Below are 18,768 nucleotides of genomic sequence, written 5' to 3'. Positions count from 1 at the left end.
CTTCTTCTGCCCTTTGGGCAGGACCTGTCCCAGGTTCCTTACCTGGCTAATCCAAATTCCCCACCAGGTCTGTCTCATCAGTCCACCCGGCCTGAGGCTGCAGAGACCACCAGTCCTGAGTTCCCTGAAATCAAGGAGGCGCACCTATACTCAGCAGCAGCTGGCACCACTTCCGCAAGCTGCTGGCCAACGATGATAGTGGCTCAATGGGCCAGTCTCTCTGATGGAATCTCACTGGGGACTCCAGAATTCCCAGAAATCACCTCAGAGGACACTCCAAGAAGATGGAGAACAGCTTTATTATGCCAGTGGGTCCATGGAAAAGCTTCCCAATCATGGACCCCTAACAAAAAGGGGGAGATACGTTTATAGTGCTTGCTTATGTGTCTAACATGCTACATTAATCTTTGGCTACATGTAGGATACAGAAAGATATGTAGCTGTACAGAATGTCTTATATTGTTACTTTAATGATTAACCTCAAGTACAATCTAGCTATTTTTGAATTTCTTTAGAACAATCGGGGCCCAGAGTTTCTCAAATCCTAATGACTTTGTTTTTCTCAGAGCCCTCATATGACTCACCTTAAGTTCACCAAGATGGATGGTGGCAGCAAAATGGCTTCACTCTTGTCAAGCTCCCTATTCCCTTTTCCACACCCTTACACTATAGCATCTTTCACTCTATTGTTATTCCTTGAATATATTCTTACTAAGCCTAATATTCAAGTCTTTCCCCTTTGTGTGTTTGAGTTTTGGGATGGAAGGAAAGTCAAATACTTTACTTAGCAAAACATGAAATGATTTATTATTTTTAAATAGAAATTTCTAAGACTAAAGGAATTTACATACTATAAAATAGTTATATCCTGCTAATGCTGATGCCACCAGTGTTACGGCAGATACCCAGCAGCCCTGCGCTGCAGCGTATCAGCTCTGGTGACAGCCTCATGGCTGTAGTGTACCAGCTCCGGCAGCTTTGTGGCTGTAGTGGATCAGCTCTTTTACCCAGCGAGAAACCAAGCAAGCACTCGGAGAGTTGGAGAACTCAGGTTTATTACGCCGGCGGGCTCAGAGGAGATCACTCTCCAGAGTCTGAGCCCAGAAGAAGGGTTTCACAAGGCTTTTATGGGCTATGTCTTCCGAGTCCAAGCTTGGCTAGTTGGACTGGAGTGACGTCAGGCAAGGTAGTAGTTGCGGAAACAAATTTACAGAAGCAGATGCAGGGAGGAGGACTGGTTGGGGCAGTTGGCTAGACTTTGCTTAGTCATCATGGCTGGGGTCTCTCCTTTCTACATTTTATTGGGACATTTTCTCCTACACCAGCATATCATTACCAGGGGAAAGTATGTCAAACGACTTCATGTCATCTATATTTTTACTACTGTTGATAATCCAGCTCTGAGTTTATGAGATTAAAACACATTTCAGGAGTTCCCATCATGGCACAGTGGTTAACGAATCTGACTAGGAACCATGAGGTTGCAGGTTCGATCCCTGGCCTTGCTCAGTGGGTTAAGGATCCGGCGTTGCCGTGAGCTGTGGTGTAGGTTGCAGACATGGCTCGGATCCCACATTGCTGTGGCTATGGTGTAGGCCTGCAGCTGCAGCTCTGATTCGACCCCTAGCCTGGGAACCTCCATATGCCACAGGAGCGGCCCTAGAAAAGGCAAAAAGACAAAAAAAAATTCACATAAACACAAATCAAAAGATTGATTTATAACATCTTAATGACAAAATATGACTGTGAAATCAAAATTATACTCATTATCAATATAATGAATGCATGCATTATTCTTTAACACATTTATGAAATAAAGAAAATATTAATTAAGAGATTAATTGACTAGAGAACATGAGTGGGGAATATTAAGTGAATGTAATGTGTAATAAAATATTTAGGAATACAATGACAACATCTTAATGGATGTGTATTTCTGCCAATGTGGCAGGAAACAACCTATTTTACAAATACACATGCCAATGGAAGTGGCATGCAAAATTTCCATTTGCTAAAGCTCCAAGTCTCTCAGGAAGTTTGGATATGAATTGCTATCACACTGTGACTCTTCCTTTCATATGTATAGTAGCCAACACCCATTTGTTTTAATATATATTTCTTTTTTTATATCTAAATATTTAATTAGTTTAGATTCCAATATTTATTGAACGGAAGCTAATTTTGTCCCTTTTATGTGTGAGAAAGAACAAGATAGGCTATTTAGAAAAAACACTCCATTATATGACACACCATACAGTCACTGTGGTAAAGGTCATTGGTGTCAGGATCAAGCCAAATCTTCCCTGTTTCATTTAACACCTATGTGGATGTCAGCAAACAATGTAACACTTTTAATCTTTGTTAATCTCATAGTAAGTGGGAATGACATGTTTTGTAAAAGAAAGTTTACCAATGTTTCTGGCATATGATAAGTATTGGATACACTCCTGTTGTCAATATCATTGATAGTGTTAATTTAGGCTACTGAAAAAACTACTGAAACCTAGATTGAGACATCCTATCAAACATATTTTGAATTTTATTTATAAATTATGAATGAAATACATGTAATATAATAAAATAATGTATAATAAATACTACATATTTCATTATCCTTAAGACTTTCAAAATTCCTACAAAAATTCTTTCCTTTTAGGCACCCTGTCCTTAAGAGTATGTGCTTATTTTGTTATATTGTAAAATTAAATACTTCCTCATTCTCCCCAAAAATCAAATTGAAACTGACAGTATTAATGGCCTGAACTTAGCCAGAACCCAGATTGGGACTTGAACCCACGTGCTGGGACTTGAACCCAGCCTAAACCCAGATTGGAACAGTTTTAAATTAGAATCACTCACCCTGTGTCTGGACTCACAGAGATTCAGGTTCTTCATGCATCTATGCAGAAGGAATTCAGTGAGAGACAAAGTGATAGAAATAGATTTATTAAGAAATATATTTATTAAGATAGGATGCTTGTGAGAGATGCAAATGCACAGACAAGGAGGCTCAGGCTGCCCTCCCCCAATCTGGTGAGCTAGTTTTATAATCCAAGGGGAATGGATTTGGGAAAAGACAACCTCTTCCTCTTTCTTCAAGTGGTAGTCCTTCCTTTATATCTGGTAGGGTATGTATTCAAATCAGCAGAAGGGAGGTACTCAAACTCCTGTCCTTGGTCTGAATCTGAATTCAGGCCTCATCCCATCCCCCACCCAATAACCTGAGGCAGTTCTCTCACCTCTACTAGTCAAGCAAGCCTGCCTTATTCTGATGGCTTTCTTGAGCAATGTATTTTTAACTTACAATGATCTCCCAAAGTCACCCAAGTTTTCCTCTTCATCTATGTTCCTTTATTGGGACTTTTACAACTATGCCTACTCCATCCCTACAGTAATTAGTAAAATTTGTCAGACTTAACCTGGCATGTTTGTAAACCATGGGATCTAGTTACATTACTGTAGCATTTAAAATCAAAGTAAGCTAAAGAGTTGATCTAGTTTATAATTTAAAAATGTACATTTCTATTTTCAACTTACTTTGCTATCATTGATCTCAAAACCTTGTGGCAGAGAAGCATTAAAATCTATGCTTAAGAATAATACAGAGCCAATCCAAATTATTTTACTAACATTTTACAAAGTTTCTCATTTTCTCTTTATCTATATGGTGAGGTTTTCATTCTATTGCATGTTATATTCTGAAGCGGGTGTATTCTTAAATCACTATCACCAATAAATTAAATTGGATATGATTTATAAAATGAATTAGTAAGTGCAGCCTAAGAATTCTGTAATCTTTTTTTTTTTTTAAGTCCTTGAGAACATCCCTAAATTTGGCTAGGAATTCACTTGGCTTGAGAATTGCACAGCAAACCACAATTTCAGGTAATCTCCAGAGAAGTGGTACTTCTGAGAATATGTGTGTAATGTTCTAAATGTTTTGGAGACTTGCTATAGTATTTTTCCTACTTTCCTTTCATTCTTTTCTCCCGCATATCCCCTAAGAAATTCTCAGGCACTAGATACGGCAATAAATTGTTATGAGCGTTATGTTAGGAAAGAAAAGGTGCTCCAAGGCACAGAACAGGGGTATATTGTCAATTCTTTGAGGTCAAGAATGTTGTCCCTGAAGAAGAAGTTTTGAAAGAATAGAATGAGTTCTAATTACATGGGATAGGTTTTCCAGGCAGAGATTTTCCAGGCGTTTTTAAGAGTCTGAAGAAAAAAATTTAAAAATCAATTTACCTAGCTATCTAGCTATTTACCTGTGTATGTGTCCTCAGCTTCCTCAAAGGTTGCAGGAGTGATTATACCCACAGATTAAAGAACATGCTAGACAACCTATGCAGGGTCTTCAAGGAGATCCCCTGAAACCACTGTGTGGCCCTTAGCCCACTTACTCTAAAAGGCTTTTGTTGAAAGAAGCTGAGATACTGATTTGGAAGATATTTTTGGAATGCTATAGGACGTACTCTCCTCTCCCAGTGGAAGGAAGAGATATTTGCTTCCTCTCACCTCAAGTTAGGTGAGTCATATTTGAAAAGGACTACTTGGAGGCCATGGCATATATATCTGGAACTTACAGGACATATAAGACAGGTTTCTGAATAAAATGGAGAAAGCTTTGGGCCATTGGCTTGAAATGGCAGAGTAATAAAATCCAAGTTAACTGCACTTTCCTTGTGGTAGCTAAGGAAAAGTGCAGAAAGGATTGATGAGAATTTATCTGGTTTAAATATGAGTAATAGCATGGAGAGTCTGGATCTGTCTTTTTAAAAAGTATGCTAATTGAAAGAAGCAAAAAAAAAATCACTGTAATTCCATTTAGATGAAATATTAGAAAAGAATATTATAATAAATGAAAGCATATCAGTGATAGCCCCAAATTGGAGAGAATTGAGTGCAAATGGAGATACAAAGTACTGGTAACTCTCATTACTGCTGGTCTTTGGTATGACCACTTGGAAAAGTAGAAACCTGTGCTAAAACTCAATGTAGATAGGCCCTATAGCCCAACAATTCTACTCATTGGGATATATCAAATAGAAATGCATTCATAGATCCACAAGATGAGCTCACAATAAATTTCTTACAGGAGTCTTATCCATATTGGCTAAAACTGAAAATAAGAAAAGTGTTTATCAAAAATAGTTAATAAAAAATTCTGGTGTAGTATTCCCATCATGGCTCAGTGGAAACGAATCTGACTAGCATCCATGAGGACACAGGTTTGATCCCCAGCCTCACTCAGTGTGTTAGGGATTCAGCTTTGGTATAGAATGCAGATGTGATTCAGATCTGGCATTGCTCTGGCTGTGGCATAGGCAGGTTATGAGCCCTGAATCGGCTGTAGCTCTAATTCAACCCCTAGCCTGAGAACCTCCGTATGCCATGGGTGCAGCCCTAAAAAGACAGAAAAAAAAAATTCTGGTGTGTTCACAGGGGAATACAGTTTTGCAATGAAAAAGAATTAGCCATTAATACATGCAGCATCATGAAAGAATCTGCAAACATAATGCTGACCAAAAGAAATAACAATGAGAACATTTGGTACAAAAACAATGAAACACTTGTTAAAAGGAAAAAAGCTTTCAGTGAAAAAGTTAGAGACAATAAGGTTGATACATATCATTATTTATGAGGACAGATTTTATAATGCATATAAATTTTAAGCACATGCCCTCATAAAACATCATCAAATATTTTTCAATGATACATATGTGTATAAGGACCCATGCTGAAAAAATAAGAAAGGATATCTATTGGTAAGAAATGGGATTTAAAATAGGTAATGAAGGGAGCATCTACTGTAATAAATACTATATCATGAATTAGGAATACTGACTCTTCTGCACCTGACACCCCAATATAATGGAGGCATATAAATGATAGGTATTGTGTTACTAGAACCAGTTTAATATGTATATGACCCTGCCCATAAAGAGGAACCCTGGTTTTATGTTGAAGAAAGAACATTAAGTACACTGGGCTGAATCTGAAGAAGGTACTCCAACAAAAGAGCAAAAAACAAACATTGTCTATTGAAAATTGAGTTTCTCTGTATTGTTTGTGATCCTCTTTGAGAAATTAATAGTTTTATCAGTTAAGACAGCACTTTTAATTCATTTGTTTGCATATTTACCTAATATGATAATTATTTATTTTACCTAATAACCTTTTCTTGGGTACCCATGATCTTCCAGATCAAAGATGGATATTTGAGAGGCAAAACATTGTTCTGGACCTGAACAAATCAAGCAGAGGATATAGACAAAGTAAATCATTTGCTATAATCTATTACACTATAATTTGCTATTTTATGAGAATAGGCACAGCAGAGTATTCTATGAGATTAGACAATATATCAAACTAGAAGTATATATTAGGAATGCAGTGTCCTGAAAGTAAGAGAAATCTAACTAGTAGTAATTTAAACTAAATGGTGACTAGTGGTGATTCTGGAAAAGATTTTGGAGCTTAACAATGTTAGATCCTAAGAATACATTATTCCATTTTTTTCTTGCTGTTTGGTTTATAGTCACAGGTGGATTTCGGCTGCTGCTCCAAGCCACCATGTACTGTTCCACATTCTAATAAAAGAAAATATTTTCCACGCCTGAGACTTTCTCTTAATACTTCTAAAGGGAATTTCTCCTTATATGATTTCTGGTTACAATTCATTGGCCAGAATTACCATATGCTCACTCTAACAGTAAGGGATGCTTGATTAGTTACCACTTAGATTTTCATTCTTTATAGCAGAGAAAGACAAAGGAATAGTAATTGGAAATTGATGTCCTGTGATCCATCCTTATTCTCTACTGCATAGTAAAAGAACATAAAAATCCAATAGGAGGTATTGTTTGAGTTTCATTATCAATGATAAGCAGAGTATAGTCTGACAAGTGTTTTATGGGGAGTGGAGAAAGAACATCATCCAAAAGGAAAAAAAAAACAATTTTAAGAAAAAACATGAGCCCTCAGTAAAACTACAACTCTGTAGGTGTGCAAAGAGAAGGTATCCTTAATGGTAAAACTGGAAGCTAGAATGAAGGGTAAGCAAAAATTATACCAAGAGATTCATTCTGGAAAAGTTAAGGAATTTGAACCTTAGACTAAAAATACAGCAAAAAGATTAAAAATATCCCTAAAACAATGCTACCTGTCTAATTTGCCTTGTAGAAAGATCAATCTCATAGAATATAGATAGTAAATTAAAGTGATGCTAGACAGATACTAGGTAAGATGTCATGAAAGACAGAAATGAAAATAATTAAAATATGAATGGAGTTGATAAAATGTAGTTGAGAGAAAGATATTGTAGTAATAGAATATAATAAATGAGCAGATGATAAGTAATAGTTGAGGAGATAAGTAAATAAGAAGTCTCTAGGACTTTTGCCATGATTCTGGATTGATAAATGAATGGGAGTCAGTCCATTTATAAGATGAAACATAAAAATGAAGAAGATACTATGAGGAAGAGATCAAATTCATTTTCATATTTATTGAGTTTTACATGTCTCTAGATGTCCAAATGCAAGTGCTCAGGTGTTAAGGGACAGGGGCAATAATGTTAAAATTTGAGTGGTAGTAGGAACTCTGATTGTAGATGCAATTTATTAAAGTTTTACAAAAAGGGGTACTAATAAGGTCTTGGATTATCAACATTCAAGGGCTCTTTAAAGATGATAGATTTATGAATGAAACTATGAACAAATGGCTCACTACAGATGTTGGAAGAATACTTACTGCAACAGAAACTGACAGTAGGTGTGGTCAAGTGAGAGAAATGCTACAGAGAAGTCTACATGATAGTTAAACACAAAGCATAGTTTAGAGCATATTGAGACAGTTAATAGCTCTTAACAAGATAGTTAAGAGCATATTAAGAATGAAGTTTTTAATGTACTAGTGCATGCTGTTCAGTTTTGAGAGAAAAGGTAGGTTGATTGGTGGGGAAGAGAAGTGCGTGTTAGAATATGAAAAAATGAGTGTAGAATATGCTCCCCAGACGAACTCTGAATCGTATATATGAACTGTGAGAGAGTCTATTCATATTATTATACTTACTGTCTTGAATGTATTTATTTTCAGTAGAAACCACTATATTTAAGTTGAATTCCTTGAAGGCAAATGTGATTTAGCATACACATTCAGCAACTTTTGTTTTATCTGTTTAAAATCATTGCCAGAGGTCTTATCCTAGAAGGGTATGTCAACCAAAAGATATTAATAACATACTCTCAGTGTCATTCTTCTCTTTGCTGTCTGTTGGATTCTTAATATTTTGCTGCACTTGTATATTTTTACCTCACATCAGCTGTTCAGTTAAAATTTAAATAAACAGCAACATTGCAGGTGAATAATGCCTGAACAAAAACAGCAAAAATAACACTAGTAAAGCATAAAAACAAGGATGAATATGTAATCAAGGCTTGACTTTACATATAGGAGTACTTCTAAATTTTGAATAATACTTGGATAATTTTTTTAAGAAAAAAATTTGTAAAATCCATTGTTGATTAATTATTATATCAGATAAAACTAAGTGCAATGACCCTTTTCTTTCAATTCTCATTCAACAATTTTATATATACATACACACTATGTTATATTATTATAAAATGTTGTGTATACTAGTTAAATTTAAAGCAGCCATATTCAAATCATCAGTATAATAGGATAAGTGATGTTTTATAGCTCTCAAACTGATTATGGTATTGACTGCAGCATATGTATTCTTACCTTGGCATGTTATAATACCATCTTCAATTCTGCCTCAATAGTTCTTTAATTTCATTATTTCACAATGTGCAATTTTGCTTATGTATTTGGATGTACACTTGTTGACTCAGTTCACTTCTTTTTCCCCCTTCCACAAGTGCCTGAAAATGAAAGTAGTACTTGGCACCAATAAGATATGAAATATAAATGGAAATGCATATTAATATGAAGTGGTAGCTTTCCCCGTTTAACTGTTTACCCAGATAATCCAAAATTTATATATTCATTTATAAAATTACTGGAGAGATCAGTGAACCTACAGAATTACTAAGGATATGTTTACTAATGCTTCTGCATTGTTCATGGATCCCAGGCAGGGAGATTCACTGGAGAAATGGGATATGGAATTGGACAAACCTTCAAATCCTGGATCTAGCACTCTCCAGTGATATGATCTTGAACAAATTGCTTAACCATTCTAAGATACCTTTTGTTTGTAAGTGTGGTGGGTAAAAACAGTTACATTACCAAAAAGGAGCAAAGTGCACATCATATTTTCTTGTATTTGTCAGGCACTTAAAAATGTTAGCTATTATATTATTAGGTTGTTATAGCCTCATCACTGAGAGAAAAGGATGAGGATTGGCTAGCAAAACTATCTATGGTACTAAAGGTACTGGAGTGAGCTATGGGTTCATAGACTTCTAAGAATGTGGACTGTAGGGTTTGCAGCATTCTAAACTGATTTAACTTAAGAGCTGATAATACATGGTATGACTTTTAATAGCTTGCTTACCTTTACCTAGAGTCCAGATAAAATGTATAGAGTAAAAAGGCTTTTAATACACTCAATCCTTTTGATTTCCCTCTATTACTCTATATTTTTTCAGTTTTTTGCTCCCCAGCAGACTGGCCCTCCAGCTTCAAAATGAGCTTGTATCTTATGTGAGCTTACCAATTATTTATTATTAATTTCAGTCAATCATTAAGCAAACATTTATTAATCCATCCTACCATACTCTATAAATATGGTGGTATTATTATTATTATTATTATTATTATTATTATTATTATTTAGTAAAGCAAAAGAGTCTTATTAAGGCATCAGAGGGGCGTGGGCTGAGCTCAATATGGCACCAGCTCTGACTCTGAGGATATGCTAGGCTTATGAAGGATTTGTGGTGGAAATCTATGGCAGGATGGAGTTCATGGCCAGAACTTGTGGCAGGAATGACAAAGAAGGAGGAGGGGAAGGTCAAGGTGAAACTGACAGTACTAAAAACCTGAACCTACCCAGAACACAGATTGAGTCTTGAACACACATGCCGGGACTCAAACCCGGCCCAAACCCAGATTGGGACTTGAAGCCACGTTTTAAATTATCACTTACCCGAAGTCTGGACTCACTGAGGTTCAGGTTCTTTATGCCTCCAAGCAGAAGGAATTTGGTGAGAGACAAAGTGATAGGCAAGAAATGGACTTATTAGAATAGGACACTTATGAGTGACGCAAGCAGGCGGGCAAGGAAGCGCAGCCTAAATGTGGTGTTATAAAACTGAATAATTATATTTTAAAAGTTCATGATAAATTATAAACACCCAAAACTACACTAGGAGACAGTATAGTTGCTTTTTCAGAGTGTTTTAATCTAACAAGATCTCTATTGGTGAAGTGTACAAGGGATATATTTGAACATGGGCCTTATTGACATTAGAATCAAAACAATTTCATTCCTATCTGGTTCTCCTTCAGGACCCAGACATTTCCTCATCTTCCTAAATGCTAAATTTGTTGTCTTTCACATTCCTTCAAAGCACTGGACAACATAGTTAATGAAATACCATAATCGGAATAAGGTCTAAACTTAGAGAGTAGAAATGCTACAAATTTATTTTCTTTGTAGTCCAATGTCCTTTCTTCAACTTAGCATAGCACCTTGAACATATCAGAAAAAAAAAATAAGAGAATATAAATCAATCAGTTGTGTAATCATACAATCACAAATATTTATTTTAGTATATTTTTCACAAATGAACATAAGTAGAACTCAAATGAAGAAGTATTCTTGTTTGCAATGTGGTTCAGTGGGTTAAGAACCTGACTAGTATCTATGAGGATGCAGGTTTGATCCCTGGCCTTGCTCAGTGTGTTAATGGTTTAGCATTGCCTCAGGCTGTGCTGTACATCAAAGATGCAGCTAGGATCGTGGAACTAGTGCAGCCCTGAAAAGGAAAAAAACAAAAAGTATTCTTGAGTATGTAATTGCTTCCCATGAGTGCTATGAGAATTAATGAGTTAATATTTAAAAAGCAATTTGAAATATTTTGATGAGAAATGCCATTAAGTACTTTATAGCCTCAAATTGTTAATTAAATTTTCGGAGGAATATCATTTTATTACTGTCAAATGCAAGTACGAGGAGTAACCTTCAATCTGACCTACAGTATAAAATTATAGCTTTTCCTCCTCAAATTACCAAAGACTGAGAATGTTTTGTCAAAGTCACATACTTTGGGTCAAAATCTAACAGAAAAAAATCCTCCATTTATCAAGAAGAAAAAAAAAATTAGTTCATTTTAGAACATGGACCTTATCTGAAATGAAATGAAACTATTAAAATATCAAAATGCATATAGTGTCTTGATAAAGTATTAATCACTTATAAAACACCAATGAAGAAATAATTTCTACGAGTTCTCTAGGGCCCTAGCAGGTTAAGAATCTAGTATTGTTACTGCTGTGGTTCTGGTTGCTGCTGTGTCATGGGCCCTGGAACATCTGTGTGAAAGAAAAAAAAAGAGGGAGAGAGAAAAGAGAAAATTTCTAAATGGAGACTAAATAAATGACTGATATGAAATCTAGCAAATATTAAATTTCTGCAATTAAAGGATGGAAAAGATGACAAGGGAGGAAAGTATTATTAAAATCTCTGCAAAGAGAAGATGTTTCCATATTAAAAAATAAATGCAAAGCAGATAACAATTTTTGTACAGTGTTCTTAGCTCTTTTATATGACACATTTATATGAACAACACATCTAGCACTCTTTCCAATATATAATTCTATAAAATGTACAAGAGGGAACTTAAAAATGTGTCATTAGTACTAGTTCTAATTTCCATAATTTATAGAACTCAGAACTCTAGGCAATAATAAAAGCAGCATTAAGTAGCTTGGTTTGTGTCATTTAGTGAGTTTCTTCTTTATATGACCATTGTTAATTCTTTCACTAAAAGGTACTTCAAATTCTCTATTGTAAAAAAAAAAACAAAAAAACAGCATTACCAAATCAGGAAACTATCTAAAATTAATATTTTATTGCTTATAATACTAGAAGTTTTCAACTGATACAAAGAATAACATTGAATATTGCCTATACATCTTAATAAATCTTGTTTTTACTAGGAAAGTGATTTTTCTAACTGATACATTTCCTCTTTTTTTTTTATTTGAAATGTACACAGTCAGAAAAGTAAGATATTGCCATAGTGGCAATATTAGAAGGGAAAATACCTTCAAAATCAGTGACCTGGTTCAAACATTAAAACTGGCTTTATGGTGGAGTCTGTGTTAATGGATAACTTAGTTATCCAACCTTAAAAAAATCTTATCTGCCAAATATCAATTGAAACATTTAACCATGCAAGATGAGACTAATATGCTTCAATGTTCATGCTATTCAGACAATCATAAATAAATATTTACTTCTGATCTATAGATCTTTCTTAACTTACAATGGGATTACATACCAATAAATCCACCTTAAGTTTAAAATATTCTTAGTTGAAAAAAAATTTTTTTTTTCTTTTTAGGGCCGCACCCACGGCACATGAAGGTTCCCAGGCTAGGGGTCTAATCAGAGCTGTTGCTGCTGACCTATGCCAGAGCCACAGCAACACCAGATCTGAGCCATGTCTGTGACCTACACCACAGCTCATGGCAATTCCAGATCCTTAACCCAATGAGCGAAACCAGGAATCAAACCTGCAACCTCACGGTTCCTAGTTGGATTCATTTCCGCTGCACCACAACGGAAACTCCGAAAATATTTTTAATACAGCTAACTTACCAAACATCATAGGTTAGCGGAGACTACCTTAAACATGCTCAGACACTTGCATTAGTCTACAGGTGGGCAAATCATCTAATACAAAATATATTTTATAATGAAGTGTTGACTGCCTCATGTAAGTTATTGAGTACTACACTGAAAGTGAAAAACAATGGTTGTACATGTGCAAAATGGTTGTAGAGTGCATGGGTTGTTGATTCTCACAATGAGTGCTAACTGGGAGCTGTGGCATCACAAGAGAGGATCTCACCTCACATTACTAGACTGAGGAAAAGATCAAAATTCAAAACCCAAAGTATAGTTTCTACTGAATGCATATTTATTTCACACCATCATAAAGTTGAAAAATTATAAGTTGAATCATTTTAAGTCAGGACCCTCTGTACTAAGGATCCTATGTACTATAAACATAAGCTTTTATGTAGTTTTATATTAAGACTGGAAAAATTTGAAGATTTCCATGTTGCCTCCTTTCCTAGTAATAAAGGTCCTAAGTATTTGTTTTTGATTTTTGTATTATTATTACTAGATACACAACTTTTTTTGTATTTTAAGAGGGTTTTAATATATTTTTTAAAATAATTTCATTAGTCAACAATTATCTGTAGATACAGATGCTGGTGTAGCTTCTACTAAGTTTAGAGGATTAGAAACTTTAGAATCTGACCAACATACCAGGGGCAAAATAAATCAGTAGTCATAATTTTTTCCCAGATCCACGATTTCGTTTTCTCAGGTGAGGTAGTCAGAAATCTTTCCTCTGCTGCTCTGATAATGTTGGGTCATGGCCTGAGCCTGGGGCAAAGACACCAGAGAGAATTCTTAGGGCAAATACTTTTTGGAAGATTCTGGAAAAATAAGCCTCAGGGTAGATTCAGCTGACAATTATCCTTGTTATAACAGATCACAGAAAAAATATTTCTGTGCCTTGAAGGGAAATGTTCTCAAAGGAAATGGACTTTGAACTGGATTCCGTAAGGACTATAGAATGCAGTTATGTGGAAAATGATGTGAAAGGCTCATACAGCTGGGAAATAATATGGGGTATTAAAATAATTATAGAAAGAGTAGCATATAAAGCATTATGGGTGGTGAAAAGATGGAATATATGGGAAATGATGAAATTGGGTTAGAGAATTAGCTTTGTATCTTTGATCTGTCAACGAATCAGTAACGTATTTTAATATCCCCTCTAGATTGTGGAGGGCAATTTGTTCTATGTCAGAGTATGGCATTATCCTGTGGGTTAAAAGTCACAAAACTGTTGATCATATAATATATTAGCTTTTTTTTACAGCTAACATATAACTCTGTATGTACATGTTTCTGTGCAGCAAATCACCCCAAAATGCAATGTCTTTAAAAAAGTAAGCAATTTATCTGTACATGATTTTCTGCTCAGCTAGGTACTTATTTATCCATCTATCTTTGTATCTATCTATTTATGTGTCTATCTATAATCTATATATCTGTATATTTTTACTATATGCTGAAAATTCTCCTAAGGGCCTTACAATGATTATAATCCTTCCTGAAAACTGTGTATAGTAATTTTTATTTTTATCCTTATTTAGAGCAACGGAAACTGAAGCACACACATAAGGGACATAACCGAAGTCACAAAATAACTAATTGATGTAAACAGGCTGTAATTATAGAAAAGAGGGATCTCACTTTTCACTTGTAATTGATGTCATAGGACTGTATGAAATGTTCCATTGAGAAAATTAAAGTAGGAGCACAGAACAGAATCCTGAGAAGTACCAAAATAGAAGTAATAGTCAAGGGAAGAAAAGCCTTTTAACAATGGTCATAAATCTGGCAGTGCAGCAGAACAGTGAGGAGTTTTAAAGAATAAATATCCATACTCTGGAACCTAGTAAATAGGGTGTGGGGCTTCAGAACTTGCATTTTCTCATACTAAAAATTTAGTGATTTTGACCACTCACTTCACAAACATGCATTAAGAACTTTGACATTATCTGAAAATTGCACATGCGTAGCCAGAAAATTGGTAGATGATCTATGATAGAAAGTTAAGAGGAGATAAAATTTCAGGTAAGAAGATGTGGTTGGTACTGAACTAGAACAGACTTGAGCACTTTAAATTCTAATGAGAAGAAATCAGGAGAGAAAGAGAATTTGAAGATAATGGAGGGAGATTTGATAACTGTAGAATAAATCCCTAAAGAGGTAACCAGTGACAAAGTAAAAATTGAGGGATTGGCCTTTAACAAGAGAAGGGCGAATTTCCCCAGTGCAGCAGATGTAGGCTGAAGTGAACATAGAAGGTATAAACAAAGCAAATAGCTTGTGGCTTAGTGGATCCTCAGAAAAGTGGCCTCATTTCCCCATAGTCCCACAACTACCCTATTGCCACACAATTCTTTTGGTTCCATGCTTAATCCATCACTTGAATCCATTTCTGTGCACTCAGCTCACTTACAGGTCTACTACAGTAGGCACCATCAGAATTCTCTTCATCATTTTCCATGCCCAATTGTGCATGAAAACTGATGTTCTTTCTGGCAACAGTACAAGACTTTTCAGTCATGCTTTACTGAGAGGATTTATTTCAATGAGTTGTCAGCATGTAGCAAATTATGGAAAAGAAACAGTCACCAGACAACTTTATTTAGAAAACCAACAAATTTGACTGTTTTAATCACGTCTTTAAAAATCATCCCTAGGAGTTCCCATCATGGTTTAGCAGAAATGAATCTGACTAGCATCCATGAGGATGCATGTTCGATCTCTGGCCCTGCTGAGTTGATTAAGGATGTGGTATTGCCATGAGCTGTGATGTAGGTCACGGACACAACTTGGATCTGGCATGGATGTGGCTGTGGCAGTGGTGTAGGCCAGTGGCTACAGCTCTGATTCAACCCCTAGCCTGGGAACCTCCATATGCCATGGGTGTGGCCCTAAAATAATCATCTCAATAAGGTAGAGGGGAAGTGGGAATCATTTCTAAGTTCACTGAAAACCCTTTTGTACTGTTTTGGTCCCTCAAAACCTAAGTGCCAAGTTAGACATCACTTTCCAATCTCCTTTACAGCTAGCAGATGCCATGTGATTGAGTTCTGACCAAGAGAATTTGGGCAGAAGTGATATATAGTGTTTCTGCCACACACATAAATCCCCAGTGTTCCTCTCTATACTCTTTCACAATCTTCAAGCTAAATATAGTGCTAGAGTAAACTCTGTAAGTGGTTGAGTAATGTGAAAGAAAAAGCCCAGATCCCTAAATGACTTTGTGGTGAAGAGTCTCCAAACTACATTGTACTGAGATTCAAGTAAGAAACTTCTATTTCATAGAACTACTGAAATTTAGAGGTTAGTTTTTGCAAAAGTTAGCCTACCTAAACTAATAGAAGAACTAATTCATAGTTTCTTTCTCCACCCTCTCTGCATCTCTTATTTCAGTGACTTTCATAGTCATATAGATGGTGCATTGATGGCAATATTAGCTTTGAAAAACCCAACTTACATGATCCTTTAGTACCCAAGATTTCAGAGAAAATATAAATTCTCTCTTAGCATCCATAAATTTCTGTAAGAGTCATTTTCATTGGTTCTACTTGACCTGATTGGTCTTACTTTGGATCAGTCATTGTTTAAGGGATTTGGGGTACTTTGATTGTTCAGTTTGACCAGATACTGAACCCTGAATTGATATCAGAGAAAGGTAAATAGGCAGAGGGTCAACATAACTAGTAAATGATGCTTTGGATATTATTTAAAAAGAGAGAGAGAGAGTAGGCAGACAAAAACAACAGATTTTCACAACAAATGATAATAGTCCATGAATTCCTTGTTACTTGTCAATAAAAAGATAATTAAATCAAAATGAGCAATTTGATTGAATAGCATTATATTATTGAATCTAATAAAGATGAGACTTTTATTTCACTTTTCAAATAATTTGTTTTACTACGTTTAACAAACTTAGCCATCTTCAATGGATTTCAAAGAATAAACACAATCTTTCACCACAGATAGAGACAACTGCATTTTAACTTCCAAAACTTTCTGTTCCCTGCAAAGAAAAGCTCTTGATGAAGCCATCAAAACTGTTTTAAATACTTCTTATATTGTAAAGGAAATTATAATATGTACTTTTTCTGTGTTGGTCATTATCATAAATTGAAAAATTATTTTCTGATAGATCTCCATCTTTAATGAATTAAAACATATATCTACTAATCAATTTTTGTTCTTTAAAGTGATCCAAGATTCTGGACCCAAAAATATAAACCATAAATAATTATAGTAAAGAAAAGATGAAATATATATTTTCTCTTTACAATATTAATTTACATTTGACATCCTAATACAAATGTCAGCCACTTTAAATTTTTTTCAATATTCCTAAATAAGAAATAAAAAAGAAAAGAAAAGAAGAATTAAATAGAAATGAAAAAGGAGAAAGCATCACACCACTCTTCAGATATTTAACATTTACTTTCAGGAACATATTTACTGACAATGAAGAGTTTGGGGACTTTTTTTTTTTTTTTGAGTAAAACACCTGCAAAATTATTCAAATAGCAAATAAACATTCCTTTTTCAAAATTTTCACTTGAGGAGAACACACATATTAAATTATACCACCTTCAATTCTTAATTTATTTAAATTTCAGTTATTCAACAGAGCTTGAATATTTAAGAATCTAATCTAGCATGGTCATTGTTTTAGGTATTTACTTACACTTACTAAGTGGGTGAATTACATGGTAAAAGCTAGATGAGGAAGAGTTCAGCCAAGATAAGTAGCATGCTTATTGAACTCTAAATAGTATTCCACATATGTCAAAGGAAAGAAAGAAGGAGAATGAAGGAGAAGGGAGGGAAGGAGAGAAAGATGGAAAGAGGGAGAGGGAGAAAAAGAAAAAGGAAAGGAAAAAGAAAAACAAAGAAAGCAGACTTCATATCATTGTTTGATAGCAGGGCATCACATATGTATTTCTCTGAGGAAAACATCACAAGTTTAGACAAAAATCACATCCTGACCGTGTCTTATTTAATTCATAAATCTGAATCTTCTTTTATCAAATATAAAAATGACCTATTTTATAATATACTAAATTCTGTTGAAATCAAATACACATGATTAATTTTAAAATATTTTAGTGGCTTAGTTTAACTCACCACATACTTTTGGTGTCCTTGTTCGGTCACATTAAGAGAAAAATATAGTTCATATTTATATAATTTTTGTATGTTCTCCTCTACTTTCTTAAGATATTTAAGATATTTTTGACTCATTATAATTGTATTTGTACAAATTCAGTTAAAAATCCCTGAATATGGTGAAATCAGTTCCTTTGAATAAGTATATTTGTTCCAAAGTATTTAATTTAATTTAATTAATTTATTTATTTAGGGCTGCACCCACAGTTTCCAGGGCTAGGAGTCAAATTGGAGCTGTAGCTGCTGACCTATGCCACAACCACAGCAACGCCAGATCAGAGCAGCATCTGCAAACTACACCACAGCTCATGGCAACACCAGATCCTTAACCCACTGAGCAAGGCCAGGAATTGAAACTACAATCTCTTGGGTATTAGTTGGATTCATTTCTGCTGCACCACAATGGGAACTCCCTAATGTATTTTAAATAAGGGATTACATATATTTGAACAAACTTTGTTTTCTGTATGAGAAAATACCTATACATTCTCATGAAATCCAAAAAAGATAATTCACAAAAATTATTTAATGCTATTTTTCTAAGTCATAGAATAACTATTTAAAAATGGATTATGTCTATGTCTCCAGAAACATCTAACTTTTCCTAAAATAAACTGCCCAGTAAGAAAATAAAGTAAAATAAAAGGATATATTTAAAAATTATCCTTGAGCATCACTCTTTTTCAAAGTTTATCATTGTACAAACCCTCCCTGTCTCCCACTTTAGGTCTTGATTTTATTTACTTTTGACCTAAATGACTGGATTTTTAAATGAA

The sequence above is a fragment of the Phacochoerus africanus genome, chromosome 2 (genome assembly GCF_016906955.1).
Source record: "Phacochoerus africanus isolate WHEZ1 chromosome 2, ROS_Pafr_v1, whole genome shotgun sequence".
NCBI lineage: Eukaryota > Metazoa > Chordata > Mammalia > Artiodactyla > Suidae > Phacochoerus > Phacochoerus africanus.
Note: the sequence above shows the minus strand (reverse complement) of the source record.